General features: G+C 38.4%; 1 protein-coding gene across 1 annotated transcript in view; it reads right to left on the bottom strand.

Annotated features, from left to right (window-relative positions):
• LOC120777510 (supervillin-like) overlaps positions 1-25063 on the bottom strand; it is a 199147-nt gene that overhangs the window by 105172 nt on the left and 68912 nt on the right. Inside the window, exon 2 of the mRNA XM_040108874.1 lies at positions 168-507. The gene's annotated coding sequence lies outside the window, so the exon portion shown is untranslated. The remainder of the gene's footprint in view (positions 1-167; positions 508-25063) is intronic.

The raw sequence follows: 25063 nt of genomic DNA, 5'->3' as shown, positions 1-25063 counted from the left end.
CCAAAACTTTAATTTTCATTGTCTCAGTTTCTCAGTGCTTCGATATGGATCACTGAATTCACATTTCAGAAGAATTTCATATGCAATTACGTAGGTAACTCAGTATTTTTATTGGAGTACGTCGCACCAAATTTAATTGCCCATGACTCAGACGTTGATTCACTCACCTGTGTTAAGCTGCGCCGAAGACCGCCTTGTAAGAATGCCGGTAAAGCTGTGGGATTATGCGCCTGCGCAGCCTCACCTTCTGCTTGTTCTTGCAAGTTTTGTACGCTTTGTGCGTTCGGAAAGTTGCTGCGATTTGACTCGGCGGCGGAGTGATGCTGTACAGCTGGCTGTAGTTCTTGTTGTTGTGCTGGTGCTTTGTCTACATGCCGCAATTTGACAAAACCGCCGCTACCGAATGGTGGCAATTGAGGGCCAATGCCAATGGGTAAGCCGCCGAGTGGAGGTGGTGCAGCGGCGACGATGTCAGAATGACTTTTACTTTTCGCAATGAGATTGGAGCTACGGAGAAGTGAAAGATAGAGAGGGAAATGTGATATTTATTATAAATTTGATAAAGATTATGTAAAATCATAAAAAATTATGTCTAACTTCGGCAAATCATGGAGTTGTGTAACAAGATAGTCTACCAGACGGAAGACACGCGAATGTGGCAGCTAAAATGCGTGTCGAAGTCGTTAACACGCAAGCTGGTGAACAATTTTCCGGCAATAAATAAAAAAATATATTTTTTTAACGCTCTCTCATTTTTCATTTGCATTTTCCTTTACGCCACGAAAGACCGGCGACCAGCTACCGGCTGGGCGAGTTGAGCCAATCATGCAATGCATGAGTAGTTATCAGTGTCTATATATCCACGTATGAAATGAACGCCAGCGGCAGCGCAGAATGCAGCGGCTAACTACTTCCTTGTACGCCCCAAAACGCCGAGGCGGCCGCGTGAGGAGCGCCGACTAATGAGCAGCGCTTACAACTGGCAGTGCTGGCTGTTATTACCTCGGCAATCATAGAAAAACATCTACTTCAAAGCTGTAAAAAGAGGCCTGCGAAGATTGTTTACTAGAGTCTTTCAGAACGCATTGTTGTTGCTGCAGAAGTTAAGCTGTGCAGAGTAAGCTCTGCGCTGCGCTTTAAGCCCTCGAGCGCTAAGCAGTTGAGCGCAGTTACTTTCCCAGCTGCATAAACTGCATTTGATTCTATGAAACGAAAATTTAAAGAAACAACAATAACAAGACGAATGCGGAAATCGTGACCATGCAATATCTTTTGTGTGACGGCTTTGGGTCTTACGCGCCAAAGGGAAACTGCTCTGCTTTAACAGACAAAGGTACATAACTAAGTATGTATATTCGCTGTCTAGCTAGCATCCCTGCAGGAAAGTGGCGCAGTTGGACAACGCGCTGCTTCCAAACTAGAGTGCATATTTTCTGACTAATTCAGAACTGGTACAAAGCGATTGCAAAGTCAATCAGTTGTCAACATCAACAACTTTTTCCAAATATTTGATTGACACACTTCATTTTCCACTCGAAAGAATTTAACTAGTGTAAAAAGTAACTAGTTCTCGAGGTGAAAGGCTTCATTAGCCTTTTTTGACAGATCACGTGTGAGCCATTTCATCCAGAAAAAACAACGGTTTGGTGAGGTTTGTGGACCGGTGGAATTATCGGTCCATATTTCTTTAAAAATAATGCCGATGAGAACGGGACCGTCAATGGCGAGCGTTATCTTGACATGATAACCGACTCTTTGAAGCCTGAAATTGAAGCTCGTGATCTCGGCGAGATTTGGTTTCAACAAGACGGCGCCATTTCCTAAACATCGCATCAATCAATGGATTTATTGAGAGAACAATTCGATGAGCAGATAATTTCACGTTTTGGACCGGTCGATTGGCTACCAAAATCGGGCGATATCACACCGTTAGACTTTTTCCTATGGGGATATATAAAGTCTTAAATCTGCTTCGATATAGGCCTTGGAGCAAAACATCACGCGTGTCATTCGCCAGTTACCAATCGAAATGCTCGAATGAGTCATCGAAAATTGAACTCAACGGATATAATCTTTAAAATTAAACGCCAAGGAATGTTCTTTCGAATGATAATAAACGTTCCCTATTAAAGTTGAAGTTTCTGTTTTTTCTTTAAAAAAAAAAGAAGTAGGGAACTTCGAAATGGATCGCCCTTTAGTTACTGATGAAAATTCTAGCTAGTTAATGACATACTATTTCAAAGAACAGCATGAAAATCGGGGAAAATGAACTTAAAATATAGAATGGACTCCACATTGAAATTTTCATTGTCCTTCGAATTAAGTTGCAAGTTCAAGTTTAATGGATATGAACTAATATATATGTAGTATAAAACAAATATCTCAAGTTGTTTTTTTCATCACTCTGAAGTTTTGGAACGCAAAACCAAACCAACATTTTTCCTAGAGGGCATTTACCACCCTCCAATGTCCTACTGGGTATTAAACTCACGACGCAAAGCATAGAACTTTCACATTGATGAACTGCCAGTCAGGGAGACTATAAAAATAAAAGACTGCAAAAATTCTAGTCTCGACAGCGAATTGTAGGGAAAGTAATGGCATGACGGCTCATAAATAATATCATAATTTTTATGCTTGTTGCATGAAATTGAACTCAAACTAGAGTGCAATGATAATTTAAAGACGTGTAAGCAAGACATTATAACTGGAAATTTTGTGTAAAGGGCAAAATGTTATCTTTTTAGATTTGCGGCACGACAATTTCACTCAACTGCGCGCCTGTCAAGAAATTATGCGATTTTTTAACGGTGCTAAGTGACGCGATATAAAGAATTTTAATGTTCATGCCGAGATGGTTTGGAACTTGTAGTTCTATGGTAGAAATGTTTTAGCTGTTAAACCTCGGAGATGATATTCGAAAAGCAAAAATGATTGAATTATTCAGGTTGGTGTATGATCAGAAGCGATCTGATCTCTGAGCTTTGATCTGGCTAAGGATATGCACTTGAGAATTTTTTATAATATTTTGGGCACTTTCACCTTATTTTAAATATAAATAGAGTGTTCGTACTGTTTAACACATTTTTAAAAAATTATTGATTTTGATTTAAAAAACTTTGCACTTACTTTTAAAACTTAAAGCTTGAAGAATCCCAAAGATAATTGATTTTCAAAAAATTTAATTTTTTTGTTTTTCTTTAAACTTTTACTAGAACACAGTTTTCAACACTAACTTTCACCAAATATATTCGCAAAATTATCAAAAAAAATTCATGCGTTTTTAAATTTATAAAAAACACACACTTGTTCTTTCGCAAAAAGAGAAAACACAACCGCTTCGGACAGATCACGATACTGCACTAAATTCAGATATGCTCTCAAATCACAGGTAGACTTCTAAAGACATATCCTTTAAGCGAAGTATGCATTCAAAGATCGCGAAGAATCTATTGAATAGCGCGTTAAAAGAGCAAACTCCGGGATAATAGCGAATAAACAAACGATTTAGCACGAACCCTAGGAGCAGGTACATAAACATTCGTGGAATAGTTTTCGAAATTTGATTGTCTAAAAAATTAGTGATAATTAATATTTGAAGAGCAGGATTTAACGGCTGTGTAGCGCATATATATATTTTTAAATGCATGAAAACAACAACACCATGCGCCAAAGTGCCGATAATGATAAGCAAACAAATGCCTTTATTTTCAAATTTTTTGCTTTTGAGCAAATATGTGTTGAGTTTACTAAATGAAAGTGCCATAAACTGATTATCAGTTAAGTAAATAGGCTTCTTTTTGACAGCAAGATACATATCAACATACATACAAACACGTAAATGCAAGCAATGGCGCTCCTCAACTGATTTCTATGCTTTCTCAATAACTTGTCAATTATTTGAGGATAATTGATTCTATCAGGTAGCAAGCTAGATATGTATTTATCTCTACATAAGCTTCTATGCATGCATACAAAAGTATAAATATGTATTATATAATATATGTATGTATATGTTTAGCAAAAACACAAGCCTTTGAATGGTACTAGTCCTTCAAAGACGGTCGAGAGATCGTTCTGGTCGACCTTCGACCTTTTGAACAGATGAAAATATTAAAAAAGTGAAGGATATGGTGCTTGAATATCGTCAGGCAAGTGTTAGAGAGAGATGGCAAGAGAGCTCGACATCACTCGCGAGTCCGTTCGAATGATTTTGTCGATACTTCGGGTATGAAACGTGTTCTTGCCCGACTCGTCCCGATAAAGCTGAATTTTTTCAAAAAGAGTATCGTAAACAGGCCTCTTTGGTATTGCTTGATCGAGCGAATTCCGATCCCACATTCATGGAGAGCTTCCGATAAGACATGGATTTATGAGTTTGACATGCAAACAACTCAACAATCATCAGAATGCAGGTAAGATACAAGCCGAAAGAAAAAACCCACACCAAAGCCGCTCAAAAATCAAGGTGATGCTCATTATTTGTTTCTATATACATGGGCTTGGTGCATCATAAATTTGTTGCGGAGAGACAGACGGTCAATAAGGAGTTTTAATTGGTCGTATTGAGGCATTTGCGTGAGAACGTCTGTTGAAAACGGCCATAATTATGGAAGAACAATTCATGGATTTTATACGATAATAATGCCCCACCGCACCGAGCCTCGATGGTGACCGAATTTAAAGCTAAAAACGGAATGAATACTATCGATCAAGCGCCGTATTCACCAGATTAGGCCGCGTGTGATTTTTTCTTGTTTCCTAAACTAAAATTGTCGCTCCGTGGAACCCGTTTTCAGTCGATCGAAGAGATAAAAAAAAATTCGCTGAAGGAAATCCAAAAAAGTGCTTATGAAAAGTGTTTCGAGGACTGGAAAAATCGTTGGCATAAGGATATTGCATCTGGTGGGGATTACTTTGAGGCGACAAAACTAATATTGATGAATAATTAAATATTTTGCGTTTTATTTACAATTTCCGAGTACTTTGTCACAATGTACATATATCTATGTTTATGTATATATGAACTGGGTTGAATGCCAAAGTTGAGGATTTAGCTTCAGATAACAATAATTACTCTACGAGAAATCCATACTTAGAACGTCTTCATTCTTCCATTTTAAATACTATCGCAAGGTTAAAAAAAAAAACAAAAAACGTATTGAAAAGCTATGTAAATCTAGGAAAAACATGAAAAAAATTTATTTCGCAAATAAACTTAATAGTTAAGTCAAACGGCCCCAAGAAATATGCTTGTGTGATAATATTAAAATCCATTTGTTTTATTCTCCTACGCTGCTCTTCATTTAAAGCAAAAAATCGTAAAACAACAACTATGGCACGACAGTTATTATCGCGTGTCTTTAATGCATTTATTCCGAAGTTGTTTCGGTGAGCGACATTAAATTTGCCAAAAGCATAGAAATGAGTAGATAAAAATGGTGAGACGCCCACAAAATCAAATAAAATAGAAAAAAATACCCAGCAACAAACAGAAGCGTTAGCTTACATTTTCAAGGTCGCTCGCAATCATCCATTTTAATTTGCTTTTGTATAAATTTTCACGTTACGGAATTTCCAAAAAAGTAATTTTTTGTACTATTTTGTTAGCGTTACCAAGTTACGGTTGTTATAAATAATGCATTTCTTTGGGTTTCGTTGTCAAGTTCACTTTTGTATACAAAAAGAAGAAAAAAAAAAAAAACAAATGCATAAGAAAATTAATGAAATGAAATAGAAATCAACTTCGAGAACTCGAATCACCATAATCCACAAAAAACTACGTGTTAGAGAGACTTCGAATTATGGAAGGAAATTTGCATTAAATTTGACTTCTATTGCCAATCCAAGAGTTCGAATTATGGAGAACTTCCAGTTATGGAAGTTCAAGTTGTGCAAGCTCAACTATATATGTATATGTATGTATGTTAAAAAAAACTTTGAAGCAGAAAATTAAAAAAAAAACTAGTTAGGAAACTCTGGAGTTTACATTTATAAATCGAGGAAACTTCATCTTGAACTCTGACTACTGCTGAACATTCAATAAAAATTATTGGGTTGTTCACTAAGCAATTTCGTTTCGTTTCAACAGTTGATCTTATTGAACTTTTTCGCAGCCAACTTCGCACTTAACCGCTTTAGGTGAGGTCAAGTTAGTCTGGTAGGCCAATAAGCCACGCATAGGCTAGTTTTGGTTATTTGCGATATCAGATGGAGTTCAATTAATTGGTCCATGAGAAGTAGTGATCCTTTAGCGAATTTCAACAGACTCTGTGGCCTCGATCCAGTGTATCATACCTTGGGGACCCCAAATGCTTACAGCGTACTCTTGCCAATGCGGGACAAGTCCACAAGAGATGTTCCACTGTTTCACTAGTGTCTTGCTCTATATATTTCCTGCAGATAGTGACTATATTCCGATCACGTTCTTACAGTCTCTTCTATCGACCGCTTCTTCTTTGTAAAAAAAATCTTACGTTTTTTGGAATAATCTTAATCGAAGAAGGAAGTTCGAAAACAGCATTTTCGGCATAGAAAAACTTCGTTCCGGAAATTTCGATCTTGAGAATGCACAACAACTTTAAGCCGAGATGGATAACATAAAGTCATTGGTCGATGCAAATCGTCGAATAACAACTTGAGGGATTGCTGAAAGATTAAATTCGTCTAACGTGACCGTTCACAAGCAGATCAAACGTTTAGGATTAATTTCGAAGGTTGACATATGGGATTCTCACGTTCTTACGTAACGAAATTTGCTTAGTCACTTTAACGACCGTGATTTGCTCATCAAACATCAAAGAATTGATACATTTTTGGAACGCATTGTTACTGCCGATCAAAATCGGTTTTTTTACAAGAACGTAAAGCGATTGTGATCTAAAAATAATGAACCAGCTCAAGCCACTTCGAAGGCCGCTAATGACCAACAAAGAAAGGTTATGTGTTTTGTTTGGTGAGATTTCAAAGGGTTCGTTTATTTTGCGCTTTCTCCCGACAATACCACCACGATTAATTTTAAAGTGTGTTGTGATCAGCTGGACAAATTCAGTGATGCATTCAAACAGATGAGGCCAGAATTGATCAATAGAAAAGGTAGGGTAATGCGAGATCTCATACATGATTCGCCAACAGCTATTGCAGCTTGAAAGGGATGTGCTACCACACCCACCGCATTCTGAAGACTTGACATCTGCGGACTGTTACTTGTGTCGGTTTCTGCAAAATTTTTAGGATGGGAGTACCTACATTTCAAATTTAGACGTTAACAACCACTTGGCCCAGTTTTTTGCCTTTGCAAGGATCAAATATTTTAAGCGCGTGGAATTAATCTAGTATTTCCCGAAAGATGGAAAAAGAAATTCGATCCGATATCTTAAAAAATCACTGGAAGTGGTGAAGCTCACATTTCAACCAAGTTTTTTTCCAGAACAAAAATATATTGTTTTCAATTTTGCTTCTTCTTCTTCCTTAAATAGGGACATTTGGTCGACCAATAATGAGACGAGGTTCTAGAACAGGTAGGTTCACTGAAACTCTCTCTAGGAGCAGTAGGTTCTCTGTTTTCTAACTCTAAATGGAATTTTATGTTAAAGCATCAACCCAAAATATCTAACTTTGCAGACTCTTTCACCTTTCCTTAACTCATATAACCTCTACTTAGCCAACCAGCAAAAAACTTGCCACGTGACCTACTTCCACAAAATTTTATTCACTTCAAATTAAGTCCTGCTAAAGAAAAAGTGAAAAATGTGCAAGCAAAACGTCTTTCCTTCGATTTCAGTCGAAGGCAGTCAGTCAGTCAGTCGGTCGCTGGCACATTGATGGCCGGTCACTTTCGCATTTAGCGGACAGTTGACGTTTTCTGCACGCTGATTGCTGGCAAAGCCGACTGACTCCTTCTTCGCCACAACCACATGCAGCGCGAAGTCACATTATTTACATCGGCGTTTCGTATTCCCTTCCGCAGCAGTGGGTTGTCACAGCGCGGCTTGGGTGCGCATGCGCCGAACTATGCGCCGTAAATTGGCCGCGCGCACACACACACAGCGACGAATGGAAAACTTGTTCGGCGACAAACTGGTTCCGCACCAAAGTGGAGTAGGAGGACGATGAAGGTGACAATGCTGACTGCGTGACACGATTTCGAAATGTGGCATTAACAACGGCCGTTCGACAGCGGTGCACTGTGCTGGTGACTGGCTGATTGAAAAAAAATGGTGTTTTTTTTTTCTTTACTTTGCGCATGCGCACAAGTGGAAACGTTGAAAAGCTGTCGCCAATGCAAGCCGCAAGCGAATTTTGCAGTAAATGCAACATCGGTATATGCATTAGAGCGGGTCGATTTTTGGACAGCTAAAAAAACGGAAAATTTTCGTGTGTGCGGGAAATTTTCTTTGGTTCATTCTGAGCAACTTTGCCTGAGAGATTATGTATTTATGATATATGCATTAGAGCGGGCCGATTTATATAGAGCTAAAAAAAACGGAAAATTTTCGTGTGTGCGGAAAATTTTCTATTGTTCATTCTGAAGAACTTTGGCTGAGATATTATTTATTTATGATTTGTACATTAGAGCGAGTCGATTTATAGAGAGCTAAAACAACGGAAGATTTTCGTGTGTGCGGGAAATTTTCTTTGGTTCATTCTGAGCAACTTTGCCTGAGAGATTATGTATTTATGATATCTACATTAGAGCGGATCGATTTTTGAACAGCTAAAAAACGGAAAATTTTCGTGTGTGCGGGAAATTTTCTTTGCTTCATTCTGAGCAACTTTGCCTGAGAGATTATGTATTTATGATTTATACATTAGAGCGGGTCGATTTTTGGACAGCTAAAAAAACGGAAAATTTTCGTGTTTGCGGGAAATTTTCTTTGATTCATTCTGAGCAACTTTGCCTGATAGTCTACCCATATATGATTTATACATTAGAGCGGGGCGATTTACAGGAACCAAAAAAATAAAAATAAGAACGGAAAAATCTCTTATGCGGGAAATTTTCTATGCTTCATTCTGAAAAACTTTTGCTAAAATCAGTTCCGTGCCAGCGATTTCGAAGTTGTTTTAGGGATCATCAAAATTTGTTCTGCAGTTTTTGAGATATCCGACTGAAATATAAAATGTAGTTACATTTTCATATTTTATTGATTGATTTTTTAAACTTTACTTAAAAAATCGCTGGCCGAAAAATAATCGACCCGCTCTAATAAACATATGTGCATTTATATAAATATACATACATACAAACATACATACATACAGACATTTATCTTCGTCGAAAATGAAATTTGGGTTAAAGTCAGCGCTTTGTGGCATGCAACATTATGACAATTTTTTTTTTGACGTGCCACTTTTATTGCGACAACAAAATTTAATAGCTTGTGGCAACTCGTTCATTGTGGCTAACTGACAATTTGACGCGTTGCACTTGTCAAGCAATTAAGCCATATTTTGCACATATTCAAATAAATTGCATAATTATATTTTGTGTTCACTGGCATACGAGTTTTTCTGCCTGCCTGTGTGTGCAACATTGCGTTGCAGCTTGCCAAACTCGCTTTTCCGTTTGAAAAGTGAAATTAATTGTGGAATCAGGTACTCGGTGCAGCATTTTTGCATGCCGCGCTCGTTAAATGCTTAGAAGACATGTCAGGTGACAGCGCAAAGAGGACGCGTTGAAAGCTACGAAACCCGCCAGTTGGAGCCAGCGACAAGGCTTATGTGTGCCAAATTGCTAAACAAAATTTTGTTTAATTTTTATTTTAATTTTATTTTAATTTTATGTAACTTTTTTTAACATTTTTCGTATTTAAATAGTCGTCTCTCAAAACCAGCGCCAAGCAGGAAGACTCCAACGGACAGCAAGCCATTTGGGCCCAGTTAGTGGCACAGCGGTGCAGCATACTCGTTATGGCGATTAAGTGATAGTCAGCCGCATTGCTGGTAATCGATAGCTGTGCTGCTGGCGGCTTTGTGGAAAATTACACGAAATTACAGTGGAAGACGCTCGCAAATACGGGAGTGGCTATTTACAACAATTTGCGTCAGCGGCAAGCGCAAATCGCCAACCGCAAAGCCACAATCACCGCGCAGCGAACAGCAAAGCCAGCGTTTAAACAATGAAATCAAGTAAAATTGCGTTCGAAAAAAATCGATGTGCCTCCGTGAATAGCGGAAAATAACGCGCCAGCGATGGCACAGTGGGTCAGGAGAGAGATAAATAGTGTTAAATTTAATGTAACAAACTGAGCTATCAGAAAAGGAGTTCGAGATTCACCAATAAATCTCAGAAACTAACACTATTTTTCCTAGTTACCAAATAAAAAAAGAAGCTGTAGAGAAACACTGAGAGCAGGGGTACCAAAGCCCTTCGAATCTGGAACTCCTGTAGAAAAGCCAATGTCCCTAAGGAGTTCTACGACTTTATGTGATCTATTGGCTCAACACAAGTGTTATTCGTCCCTTACTAATATATGGTGTGGTGGATGCCACTAACTGGTGCTACTTCGGACTGAGTGGGCATTTGAGAAATAAAGTCCTCAATCGACGAACAAAGACCAAATTCTACAAGTCACTCATCATTCCCGTCCTGCTACATAGCGCAGAGGCATGGACGATAAAAACTTCTGATGAGTCGGCGTTACGAGTTTTCGAGAGAAAGGTTCTGGGGAAGATTTATGGTTCTTTGCGCATTGGCATCGGCGAATACCGCAGTCGTTGGAACGATGAGCTGTAAGAGATATACGACGACATTGACAATAGTTCAGCGCATTAAGAGACAGGGTTTACGCTGGCTCGGTCATATCATCCGAATGGATGCAAGCAATCCAGCTCTGAGAGTATTCAACGCATTACTTACCGAGAGAAGCAGAGGAAGAGGAAGACCGCCACTCCGTTTGGAAAGACCAGGTGGAGAAAGACCGGGCTACACTCACGCAATCTCAAATTGGCGCCAAACAGTGAAAAGGAAGAACGACTGGTGCGCTATTGTAAATCCGGTTATAATCGCGTCAGTACCAATAGACAAGAAGAAGAAGGATAGCATTATCCCATTAAACCCATGGAATAGATAAAATAAGCTTACTTGCCAGGGATTACGGGCGCGTTGAGAACTACATGAACAAAGTCTCCGGGCCAATATACATTCAAGTTAAGTATTATGCAATGTTTGCGGCTAGCCGGCTGTTTAGGCCGTTGAATTCAAACTCGGAGTCACTGCGGGCATGGTATTATACTCAACCCTGCTAATGAACTTCAGCTCAATTGCTAATGCGAAAAAAAAAAACTAATTATAAGAATTAAACACAATCTTTCCAACCTTCAGTAGAGAAAAATCCACCAATGGTTCTGTGATCAACAGTTCCAACGGCGATATCTATATATTCACCGACAGATCAAAGGGTGATAGGAGTAGTATTCCATACAGAAAAGGTTGCTCAAACTAAATGACCACAATTGAGTATTTCAGATCGAAATTGTTGGCAATACAGAAATGTCAAGAGAACTTCTCTTCCAACTAGCAATTGCAGAAGCGTTCTAGTGGACAGCCAAGCGGTAATTAAGGTCATCCGTAGCGCCTTTACTAAGACTCACTACGTTGGGCTTTGCAAGGAGGCAATAACTAGACTGTGTATAGGACACTCTGTTAATATCACTTGGATCCCAGTCATTTAGGGGTAGCAGGAAACGAAAAGGCAGACGATTTGGCCCACTCAGTGCAGTCAGAAATATGTTTCCCCTAAGCTCTCCTTGATGATACAACTGCTTCAAGGGTTATTTCAGCAATTACAGCAGAGGAACACATCAGGTCTTGCAACACTAACAATACAGGGCATACAACAAGATTACTTTAGGATAGTGTTGATGGTGGACAGACCAAAAAGCTTCCACATCTAGGCAAAAGAGAAGTTAGTAAGACTTAATGCAGACATTATCTTTGCGACAGCCCAGTCTTCAGTCGGCTGTGACGGTTCCTCACACACCGTTTTCGCTAGGTTTGTCTCCCAATAACGGGTTTCTCTCTGCAAGACTCAAAAGGTGACTCACTGAATAAAGATTTCACTCAAATGAAGAGATCGAACTGGAAACAAGCACATATTTTGTGTCCATATTTCAGATGCAGCTTTTCTCCTTACGAAGTGGAAGCTTTACTTTTTTGAACCGATATTGAAGTGGTTCTCACAGCTACTATTCTATTGTAGATGGAGATGAAGTCGAATAACGAAACGAAGCTTTCATTGTTTTATTGCTCAATCCCTCAATCAAAGTATGAGTCCTATGACCAATTACCGAATATTTCAAAGAAGCGAGGAAGGTAGAGGAAAAAGATCGCCATATCCTTACAGTTTAAATATTTTTGGCATTGAATAAAAACTTTTAAAAATTAAAAAAAAAATTGCATTATTTGTATATACATTGTTGTATTTACATAAAAATAAAATTTCGGTAATTACTAACAACTTTCAGACTTCATTTATTTTGCATTTTTTACCACTTTTCCCGACACCTTGCACCACTGTGCCATTGCAATTACACTGCGTCATGATTTTGCCATTTTTAACCAGCAAAAAAGCGACAAAATTTTTTTTTACCAACACAACGATGCACATGTTTATGCTAACTGATAGTAATCCTCGACTGATGGCAAATCAATGGGTATTTTAATGATTCGGTTAAAGTGAGCAAACATGGCCTTAATAAGCATTAAGTGACATGCAACACAAGACACATAGAAAGAAAACACTGAAGGAAAACGTGCAGCGTGGGTGTGCGCCCAGCAACATATAATACATACATACACACATGTTGGTATGTGCTTGCAACGCCCACGCGTCAATAGCGCACAGGAAGCAGATCAGGTGAGGCGAAAAACGCTTTGAATTGCTGGGACCTCATTCGACTTTAATTGATTCGCCAACTGACAGTGTGACGCTAATGATAGCAGCTTACGACGAGCAGAGTGCTAAAAATAGTTGCATTTGTTTGTATGTATGTATGTATGTATTGTGTGTTGGAAATTCGCGAAAAGCTTTGGTGGGTGTGGCGGTGATTGTGTTTGATTTAAAACGTGAAAATTTGTTAGTCAACAAACGCAGAATGGCGGTAATTTGAATAACGCCCTAATGGATTGTGCGGTAATTGGGTAATGAGTGGTGCCGGAGGTGTGTAATGTGAAAATTGCACACGGAGTTTTTCACACAGATACAAACTCATACGAAATGCTGGTTGATTTAGTAAAGAAAACTTTTCATACTATATCTTTTTTTTGGATACGTCTTTTTAACGATAAATTGCTCAAAGACACAGTGTGATAGTTTCTAATCAGTTGTCAGAAAAAGTAGGAGAGGGAGAAGAGATCGCCTTGAACTGTTGAACGAAAAGTTAAAATCACAAAATATAAAATTCAGACACTTTCTAAAACGGTGGAATATAAAGGGTGATACATTTCGTGGTTCACTATTTTTTTTTAAGGAAAAAGATTCTTTGCCTTTTTTTTTGATAATGTTGGCCTCGGCTACCTCTCAGATGGTCCGTCCGTTGAGTCCAATTTTCGATGATTCGTTCGAGTAACTGGCGAATAACACGTGATATGTGATATTTTGCGCCAAGGCTTGAATCAAACCGGGATTGTCCGCATAGACTTCAGACATATCCTCTCAGGAAAAAAGTCGAACAATGTGATATCACACGATTTTGGTGACCAATCAACCGGTCCAAAACGTGAAATTACCTGTTCACCGAAGTGTTCTCTCAATAAATCCATGGCGCCGTCTTGTTGAAAGCAAATGTCGCCGAGATCATGAGTATTAATTTCAACTGTCAATAGTCGGTTATCATGGCGCGATAACGGTCGCCATTGACGGTTACGTTATCATTGGCATCATTTTTGAAGAAATATGAAACAAACCACATAAAACCATTATTTTTTCTGGACGAAATGGCAGCTCTTGAATCTCTTCAGGTTGCTTTTCGCCTCAAATGCGGCAATTTTGCTTGCATACATACCTATTGAGCCAGAAATGAGCCGCATCGCTGAACAAAATTTGGCTCGAAAACATCAGACCTTCTTGGAACTTTTCACCTATAGAGTGGAGCGCCGTCGCTTGGGAGGGTCGAGCGGTTTCAGTTCTAGCACAAGCTGTATTTTGTACGCTTTCAATTTACGATCTCGGCGAAAAGTGCGCCAAGTCGTTCCACACGTCGGTCCGAGTTACTGCGAACGGCGCCGAATCGACTGTCTACGGTCTTTTTGCAAGGACTGTTGTCTGTAAGGCAGATTTAAGCTATAGTGGTCCCATATTTGTGGTTGCCACAAATATGCAGCTTCTTTGCAAATATCGATACATAAAGACGAAAAGACGGATACGGGGTAAACAAATTCTAACTTGAGAGGTTGGATTTTGGTTAAAAATATACTCAAAATGACCAGAGTTTCAGGACAACTGATTTCGGAGGAGCCAAAACAGGGTTATTAGCTTTGTTATTGAACAGAAATCAAGATATGACAAAAAAATAATTTTTAAGGTTAAACCCGAAAGAGAAAAGCTTTCTCGACGAATGTTTTGCAGATTTTGAAGAGTTCTATTTCTTAAATTAATCAAAAAGATATCTGGACTGAACTTAGCCAGCGAAATCGAGGTTATATGCAAATTATTTCTGGGAAAATAGTAAATGTACAAAAAGTTGCCTGAAACAAACAAACTCGCTTTGTTAAAAACTTCGATAAAAAAAAATTAAAAAAATTAAAAAAAAGAACCTTTTCAGTTCATCCGCCGTTAAGTGAAAAGTGTAAAATAGAAATTTGTAAAAATTTAAAGCAACTATTTGACACACAACTTGCCACCCACTCAGGCATGCAACACGCGCTTTTCAACTGACTCACACTACTAGAAACCGCACCTGCTGGCAAAACCTACATATCGCAGATATACATATATACATCTACATATGTATGTATTTACAAATGCTAATGGACACACTTTTATTTTCACAATCCTTTCTTCTCTGCTTCAGCGGTGTTTTCGCCACACTTTGCTGAACAACAACAATAAACGTAAACGAAGCGCGAAGTTTTCATTTTCCATCTTACATCACAGCACAAGCCCACCGGTCCATCACTCAACGCAACTAATGTGCTAACTAGCCCACCTGTTGAAGTGTTATGCAATGGATTTGGTTTTCTCTCTGTTTTGGTTAAGCACACATCTGTTGTTATTGTTGCTGATTTTCATTTACTTGCACTGCACCCCCGCTTGTTGCCGATAATTGCATTTACACTAAATTAGCACACATTTAGTCAGCATGCGATTTGTGCACAACCCCCGTTCCCCGCTCTCCATGTAACCACTGAAAAATTGGAGTCTGCTTGTTGCAACACATAGTGTTAAGTGTTAGTAAGTAGCAAGTCACGTTCATGTGGCCATAACTGCACGGATGTGGTGCGGTGGCTGCAAAAGTGTTGATTAAGCACCGGTAATTGTCGCCTGCAGGCGCTGTCGGCTGTGACGGTGTTGAAGGTATCTCAGCCTTAACACGAATTATTGTTATAATTTTTTTTTTTTTTGGAAAATAAAAAATGCAGGAGGAAAAGCATAATTTAGAAGTTTTTGTATAGAAAATTAAAATATGAATCGAAATAAAATTGATAGTGTTTTTGGGCCTTATATTAAAACTTCTTCCGAAATTACGTACTCTTAAAAACCACTAAAAATTGCAATAAATCAATAACTAAATACGTCAGATATTAAATTTTACCTTTATTACCTTCATTTTTATGGCTGGAGATGGTTTTATGAGAGCCGGTTTGAAAATTAAGCAATGGGCGTGGCCTGCCCCACTTTTTGGTAAAATCTCATATCTCAGAACCAGCTCGAATGATTTCGACTAAATTTAGCTTATTGCATTCTTCTCACATCCCTTTGTCACAGTCCGAAAATTGGCGAAGTCAGACTACAACCAGAATACAAATCAAAAAACAATTAACGTAACAAGATACAGCTTTTTACAAAAAGTACCTGCCACCTCAAGACCAAAAATTGTCCAAATTAAAGCAAAACTGTTCAAGCCCATAGGTATCGAATATGTGGAACCCAGTATCTATAGTTAACTTTGGATCGAAAATATCGGTCCATGTATGGGATATACAATTGAAACTCAGAGAGAATCCTTTCCTGACACTAGTATCTCTATGTATCAAAACTGGGTTGAATCGGGTCAATACTTCTCTGAGCACCCATGTACCTAATATTAATACTTTCGAACGAAAGCATGTATCGGCCAATATGTGAGTTATTTTAATAAAATTTAGATAGTGTTTTTTCAAATAACGGTGCATATTACCACTTAGAATTAATAAAATCGGATGAAAGCTTGGCCTAGACTCCATATAATTAACAAGCCTTATGTTCCTGAAGCTATTACCCCGGCTTTAATCCTTGCAAGTTCGGTTATACTCGAATTTAGTCCTTCTCTATGTGATATATTTATGTATATGTTATATGCCTGACATTTCCTTTTTTGGTTTTTTTCGATAAAAACGAAAACGAAAAGCTTGTTGGCTAAAAATATGAATGTTGTTTATGGTCCGGGGATTCCGTTCCGGTAACTTTGATGTCGAAGATGCTCAAGCTCTGGAAACCAATGGCCGAAAATATCGATAAAACAATGGAAATCGTCAAGTCTAAACGTAATATAAACACTGTTTCGATTACACAGAAGTTAGATGTTGCACAAAAGATCGTCTGGAACCATTTAAATAAGGCTGGATATACAAAAACAAGCTGCCAACAAGAGGTTAAGGAAGGTTTTGCAAAATATTTAATGGGATTGTTAAGGAATCATTTAATATTTTTCTGTGGCCAAACTCTTAGTTCCGACCGGGTGAAGGAAGAAAGCGTCCAGCTTTGGCTATTTGCAGCTGAATTGGGTTCCATAAGAACAACGCCACACACATGGACAGTGGCTCGCCAGAAGCTGTTGGTTGGGAGGTTTATATGATGTATAGTTCGGATCTGGCACTTGCTCTTGACTGTGGCGAATGATTTTACTATTGAAAGATTCACCTCAAGAGAAGCTTGCGTCCCAGTTTTTAGCCAATAGGGCCAATTTCTAAGGTTACATTATAAACATTCAAAAAGAAAGTAATAAATAGACATTGCGGAGTAAGCTTAGTAAGTCATGGATTTATAAGGCGCTGATATCGAGTACAATATTTCGCTACTTTAGTCAAAGGCCTTACATGAACTTCGTACCATATACTCGTCCTAGCCATATGGTCCAAAGAATAATAATTGTGGATTGGGGTACTGAACAACATAGGTAATCGTAATAGAATAATTTTGGAACTGAAGAAATAAAATGCTATCGTCAATGAAGTTTATGATGTTCTTACCCAATAAAAAACCTAGATGTCTGATAGGAGTTCTTCAGCATAAATCTTTTAATGCAGAGAATCCAAAAAATTATCGAATTTTTCCGGAGACCAATGATATCAATTTTGGGCTGTTTCAGCAAACCTTTACAGTAGGGGAGATTCTGGATACATATCTACAAAATATTAAAAGACTCGACACTGATTCGATACTTAGTATATGATAGAACTTCTCCCTTACCCTCTCCAAAATACTATTAGCTATTGAGATAGTATTTTTCAGTTCAGTTATTTTTTCCTCGCTTTGATTTTCTTATCGAGAGGCTACTTCTTATTCAAAACTTTAGAGATCGAGGGTCGAAATTTTAGCTTATGACTCATTCAAAATTTAATCGATATAACGACATAAATATTAAAAAATACTTAATTCCATCAAATGCGAATACCAAAGTTGCACTTTAATAAATGGTTCAGAGAGGCTAGTTAGCAAAAAGCTGTTCACTTTGCATGCTTAAAGTAATAAACTAAAGGCCACCAAAAAAAAATGAAGTAAATTGAAAAAAAAAAAATCACAACAAACACTCAGTGATAACTGATATGCAAAACAAGCTGCATCCTCGCACGCAATTGGGTGCAATGCATGTAAATAACTGCTTATGCATGTGAGTATGGACCCTTGTAGTTGTACAATGATATCATTACCGGACTTACTGCTAACAACAGTTGTGCAATCAGGCGGCAAACGAACAGCGATTCAGCGCTATGGAGACACACATAGTCAGCGAAGTTCATTGCTGCTCACTATCTACCTTGCAGTAGCAACGACAATCTACCTCCCGACACACTCATGAAAACCACTCCCTGCTGCCTCGACCCTTTAACGACCCATTATTGGCTGGCCACTAACCGCTGGCTAGTCAATGGCGCGCATAGCTTTCCAGCTCTTCAGCGTTAATCTACAGTTGTTGCTGTTGTTGTCATGGGAACTTCTTTGCGTATTTTTTGTTCATTAAGCTTCGCTTTTTCCTGCATCTTTTCCAAGAAGGTGTGCCCGATAACACAAGCACTGACACCGAACTCAGTACCCTTCGCAACGACTCTTTAATTCCGCTCTGGAATGGAGCTTGATTTTTTATTTTTCCCTCGAGCTGTTTAATTCCACGTTACATTCGCTGTGCTGTGTAGTGAAATCTTCTGCGCTGATTGCAGAAGTACCAGAAGTACACGGAAAATGCATGAATGAATAATGAGTAATGCCAACGAGCGTTGATTGTCAGGCGGGTAGGATAATACTTGCTTTGCTTTGCTTTGCCTGCAACTCGGTGTGACCGTGTGTGCGGACCTAAAGCGTTGTAATGGAAGGGTATTAATGACATTGGCTTGCCACATGGGGCACCCAGTTGAGATTGGTGCTTGGATTTAGCTACTAGAGTGAAGTAACATTTTTTATATACTCTTGTAGGCAAAGTTGTTTACCAGGTTTTCTGGAAGAAATTTTATTTCAAAAAACTAGCTGACCCCGCAGCCGTTGACCTGCGTGAAATTATGTGTTTTGAAATGAAAAAAAGTTGAAATTATACTCTGTCGAAAAAGATTTATTTTCGATTTTTCTACATTTTTTTTAATGTAGCGCAGCTTAATAAACAATTTTCTGATTTCTGTTCTGGTGCGTAAATATACAGAGAAGATGGGTTTCCAACTCGTCAACACGCCACATATATCTGGCCGTGTGAAAAACATAGCATATCCCGATTTCCTTGTGTCCTGTTGATTATCAACGCAAAGGCAATTTTCCCTGGAAATTAAATACATTTGAACTGAAATGGCTGTCCCTTGTATTCGATCAGTCGGGTTCCATTATACAGTTTCGGCGCATGAAGATTGTGAAACAGAATAATGACAGATCCAACTTTAAGACGCAAATGATGCTGGGGCAGGCTTGGTATGGTATTTGGAAATTCCAATGGATAATTTACGGTTTCGTCTTCCTTGTCAAGACGATCGATCGATTTATATGAGCGCAAACCTCCCGGAACTTGACTTTGAATCTTCCAGTTTAAGTCATTAACATCGGTATTTTTGGCAGTTAAAATTGCGCGTGCACTCAAGCAATTGTAGTTACGATAATTTGACCAATGTTCGGATAAACATTCGTGATGAGTTCATCTTCCGTTGAAGTGAATTGACAAGAGGGAGGTGAAATTGATATCGAAACCACTGGAAGTATCAACCGAAATTTGCCCATTTCCACTTCTTAGCGAATACAATGTAAAATGTCATTGGCAATGTCATTTTTTTCGTATCCCATAATTAACGCGAATTTGAAAGCTGATATGTCGAAATGATCTTCGCGAAAAGTATGTGAACTTCAGTGGCATGCGAAGTAACTATCGCATTGTCCTTCGTCTGTTTCCAGTGATTATCATGTTCCATGCATGCTTCTCAAAAAGTTGCAATGACTTAGATGAAGTTGAACCGCGAGACGCATAACAGTCGGAAAAATTTCAAACTTTCATAAATTGCAAAAGAAAATATCCTACAAAGCGCTTTATTGCAGTTCACATATCGACCCATTTGATACTGCTGATCTCATATCGCTCAAGGCTAATAACCGCAATGTTGCTTTCTTTGGTAACGTACTTGCAAACGTATTTGATCGATTTCACCAATCTGCAATATTCAACATTGACATGAGATTTGAATGTGAATTAAACAAAAGTGGCGAATATGGTACGATCCATGTGTTGTCAACTTCGATGTGTTGTTAACGTCGATATTCACGCCTCTAAAAGGTAAGTGTTCTGCCATTGTCGTCTGGTGAGCGACTCCGATACAGTGAATTTCCATCATTTCCCATTTCCGTTTCCGAAAGAAAAGCACATGAGTAGTGTTTCGTGCATTTATTGTCAGACATACAAACCAAAGTGGGATTGTAAGGTTCGCAAGGTCCATGAACCATATTGGTTTTCACCGCTTCGTTTAATTCTGGATCCATCTCTGAATCAGGAATTGCCACTGAAATGAGTTCATCAATTTGATCTGGTGTAACCACCATCCGCATCCAAAGAATAATGTGTGAGTGCGGCGAACCTCTCTTTGCTACTCAACAGAATACGAGTACATTCAGCATCTAACAGCACCATATATACCATAGGTTGCTTCAAGATAAAGACCATCAAACATCGCAGCTATTGTTTAAAAAGTCGTGCTGTGATATCGTTACGATCGCTAGCTGATTGACCGCGATCCATAATTCCGCACGTACATATGTCATCGCATTTTGGGAGTACTTCTTGGTTTCCTTGGGCTTGCCATACGTTGATGGCAAAAAAGAACGCAGACCAATATTAGCGCCACCTCTTCGTGGCTTCGTAACAAATTTCAATCTGTAATTGATCACATCGTCTCAAACATACATAAAGTTTTCACTGATGGCCGAAATAAAAAAGCAGAAAGCGACCGACAATTGAACGATTCAAATAATTTTCAAATCAAAATATTGAAAAACAAAACAAACAAAAATTGAAAAAAATGTGTATGGAAAATGTTACTTTTTGGAATTGTCCAATTTTCCGACTTCTCCTCATGAAAAGTATAAGGTATTTTGTTTCTAAACCTTTCCCGATCCACAACAAACAACCTTTAAAAATTTCATTAAGATTGGTTCAACCGTTCTCTTAGTGTTACTAACAAACAAACATTCATTTTTATATGTATGTACATACATGTATGTATGTATGTATGTATAACGTTTGTATGGGGAAAAGAAAAGGGCTGTTTTTATGGGTTTTCCGTAAACTATTCGAATTTTTCTCGCCGTAAAAACCAGCTTTGAACTTCAACAAACATTTAAGAAAAAGAATTGGCCAAATTGGTCCAGGCGTTATTGAGTTATGCGCGTACATACATTTTGACGATTCATTTTTATTTATATACATATGTACATAGATTTGGAATTTTATTTCAAAAGTTAACTTTTTTTGTCGAAACACTGAGCATCCCGTGGTCGACACATTGAAACTGAATCCAATAAAAGCAATCGTTTATAAAAGCCAAAAATGAGGATGACAATTTGACTTTCTCATTAATTTTATACAAAGACTCAGCGGTTAGACGATTAACCTGATCTCAGCGCGGTTACAATTTCAGAAACCTTAGACATCCCTCTTGGAACGCAGAAGGCCAAGAATGTTATGCTTCCTAAACAAAGCTATCATCAGAACCTTAGCACGAAAATGGAAAATTGTAAAGAAGTTAATTGTTCGATGCCTAAGTCATAGATCATTCCAATGTCCGAGCTTACCACATAAATACGATTGAATTTCAGATCAATATCTCAAAACTGAAGAAATAATTCGCGATAGAGGAACAGACGGACATGGCTAAATCGATTTAGCTCGTGTCGTTGGTCATTTACATAACAAATCAATTGAGAAGACCCCAGCCTGCCACATAGATGGCGCTACTAGAATTGAGTCCATATGTTTTTTAGTTAGCCCCAACCTTCAAAAGGTTAAGTAAGTTTGAATGAGGCGAAATGAAGGACGATGAATGCGGCGGACACCCTAAATAGGCTGTTACGGACGAAAACATCTAAAAATATCCACAAAATAATTTTGGATGACCGTAAACCGAAGTTATTTGAGACAGAACTCCAAAGATATCAACTGAACGTGTACACCATATCATTTCGGTATGAGAAAGATCTATGCAAAGCGGGTGCCGCGCGAGCTTACTTTTGCCCAAAAAGAACGAGTAGTTGATAATTCGGAGCAGTGTTTGGAGATGTTCAAGCGTAATAAAGCCAATGGATGAAACAAGGCTCCATCATTTCACACCGAAGTCCAATCGACAGTCAACCGAGTGGACTGCACACGATGAACCAGCTTCAAAACGTGGAAAAATGCAAAAGTTGACTGGCAGGGTTATGGCGTCTGTATTTTGGAATGCGCATGGAATAATTTGTATTGACTACCTTGCTATTTCACCGAGGCATTGCACCGTGTCACAAGTCAGTGATTAAGCTTCCGAATTCACCGTACTCTTAAGATCTGACCGGCAGTGACTATTACCGGTTCTCTGATTTCAAAAGAATGCTCACTGGTTGAATGAAGAGCTGAGACCCATTTGAAGTAAAGGACAAATCGTACTATAAAAATGGTATTGAAAAGTTGGAGCGTCGCTATAAGCAGAGTACTACCCTTGAAGAAAACTTTGTTGAATAGAAAAATTAACGAATTTTGCTAAAAAGGGACTTTACAATTAGTTATATATACATACATATATTCTATAAGGTCTTCGACGTTTCCTAATAGTGTCACAAACTTCGTGGCAAACTTAATATAACCTCTTCAGGGTATAATAAAATTTAGATCCTCGCAACATTGCACCAAAAGAGAATATTCAAAACTGGGTTAGGATCACTTAAAATTCAGATAATGTAACGAAACCTAAGAGCTCAGTAATAACTCAACAGATTCTGTGAAATTTGCAAATAATTGAAAGCGCAACGAAGACATAAATCACGTTGCAGCTTGGAAAACCCCGACACATGCTTAAAAGTGTAATTGAATTAAGCGAAACGACAGCGTAAATTGTAAAAAACAGTAATAAAAAGTGTAAATAATAGTATAAGTTTAAAGTAAATAATACAAAACACAAACCGCAAGAAATAAAACATAAAGAAACATTAAAATAATAAATAAACAATAAAAATTACACGACACAACTTTAAATGCGAATAATGAATTTCTTCTAAGGTTTTACAGACCTTTAGTTCAAAGTGCCTCACTTCCAAAAACATAAATTTCGAAAATGGCATTTGACCAATAAACCAAAAGCCAAAAGTTGCCCCAGCAGTTGGTAGGCATGCGTGAGCGTGACGAGTTCACAGCACAGCGTCAAAAGCAGAAATCAAAATGAAAAAGTCAAACGATAGCAAATGACTACACGTACAACAACAACAAGACACCGTAAACTACGCATGAGTAAACATAATAAACGAGAAAACGCGCTTAATATCAGTTGCGGTTTTGCAGTTCAAGTGCTTGACGTGATGCAGCACAATATATCAGCAATAAAAGTCAGTCGAAGCGGGGCAAAAATAAAGCATAAAGCCAACCAAAAAGCAAAGTGTAAAAAAAATGATTGAAAACAAGGCAGCAAAAAGAGAAAAAGCGCGGCAAAATGAAATATAAATCTTGAGAGATGTTAAATGACGTGAGTCAAAATAAACTGGTGAAGAAGAAAAAGCAAAACAAGTAATGGTCATAAAAATCAGCAAAAAAAGAAAAATATAGAGACATAATTCAAAACAACATTTTAAACGATGGATTATCAGCATAATGAAAGTTACAACCATCAAATTTTCTCAATTTCGGGATTGATGTAGCTCAACGATTTTTGTTCGTTCAAAAGGATTTATCTATGCATTAAGAAGTCAAAGAACTAAATGATTTTCACATCTAATTCATTGTTGAGGCTTTTGGAAACAAAATTGCGATTTTTGGGCCAAAACCAACACCGGAACCAATAAAATACAATATAAACACTGAAAGCCTACGATTTTTAAAACCCAGATGATCCGCTTCGTTGGATGTGACTATCTTTTATGTCCCGAATTAGTAGAATATTTACGTATATTTAGGCATAGAGTAATATAATTACTAAATATAGATGGCATATACATATGTAGATGGCCGGCAAAAATCCCTCGCTGAACCCGCTGCGAAGCAGTCCACTGGTATTAGATGCCACAGTTGCTGCGACTGTGGCAAAAACTGATTGTTCAGGTTTAACCTTATTGTTGGGTGTTTGTTGCTTCTGAATAACACAGCTTTCAAATATGAAATCTTAGCATGTCAGAGGGTACAAAAAAGGAGTAGATAGGCTATGTGCCACGCGACCCGTGCCCTTAAATAGCCCAGTCTCAAACGGAACTTAGAGATGCGCAAAGTATACCTATTTTCCTTTACACTCGTTGGTCCAATAGATGCACCAAATTAAGCAAAATAATAAACCTCACAAGATTTCGACATCCTCACAAAGAAGCCAAGAGGAACTAATTGTTCCAAGAAGAGGGAAGTGTTCTCAGCGAGCTCTAAGACAGCCAGCACATAGACAGAAGCTAAGCTTAATATATGTAAGTACAAAGGCTAGCTTAGTACTGTAGCTGTAGCTAAGTCCAGCTCCAGGAAGGCAACAACATCAGCGGCAGCCGAACCAAGCCTGGCAAGTAGGGTCTCTCTACAAAGCAGCGGGGGATAGGAGATGGCAAAAGTGAGGTTGCTGATAGTGCATCTGCCAAAAAATGGCCTAGCTTTAAGTCGATTACCCAACAAAAGCAAGGTATGCGGGGAAGCGTCGTAATTCCTATCTACTGAAAAGAATATAACTATAACAGCTAACCAACAAGAACATTAGAAAGAGAAATCCTCAAGAGTTGCGACAAAAAGACAAAGCTCAGTTGAAGAGGTAAAGCTGTCCGTTCAATGCCAAATTAAGCAATCCGGATTTGCTACCGTCTAGCACAGATACTGGCTGGTACCTCGATATTTGTCTAAATAAGTGGAGAAGAAAGGAGTGTAAATAAGCAAGACAGCTCGACATCTCTCGCGAATCCTTTCGCCCGATTTTTGTGGATATTTTAGGTATGAAACGCGTTCATGTCTCGACTCGTTCCGATAAAGCTCA

The sequence above is a fragment of the Bactrocera tryoni genome, chromosome 5 (genome assembly GCF_016617805.1).
Source record: "Bactrocera tryoni isolate S06 chromosome 5, CSIRO_BtryS06_freeze2, whole genome shotgun sequence".
NCBI lineage: Eukaryota > Metazoa > Arthropoda > Insecta > Diptera > Tephritidae > Bactrocera > Bactrocera tryoni.
Note: the sequence above shows the minus strand (reverse complement) of the source record. Positions and strands in the feature narration are given on the sequence as shown.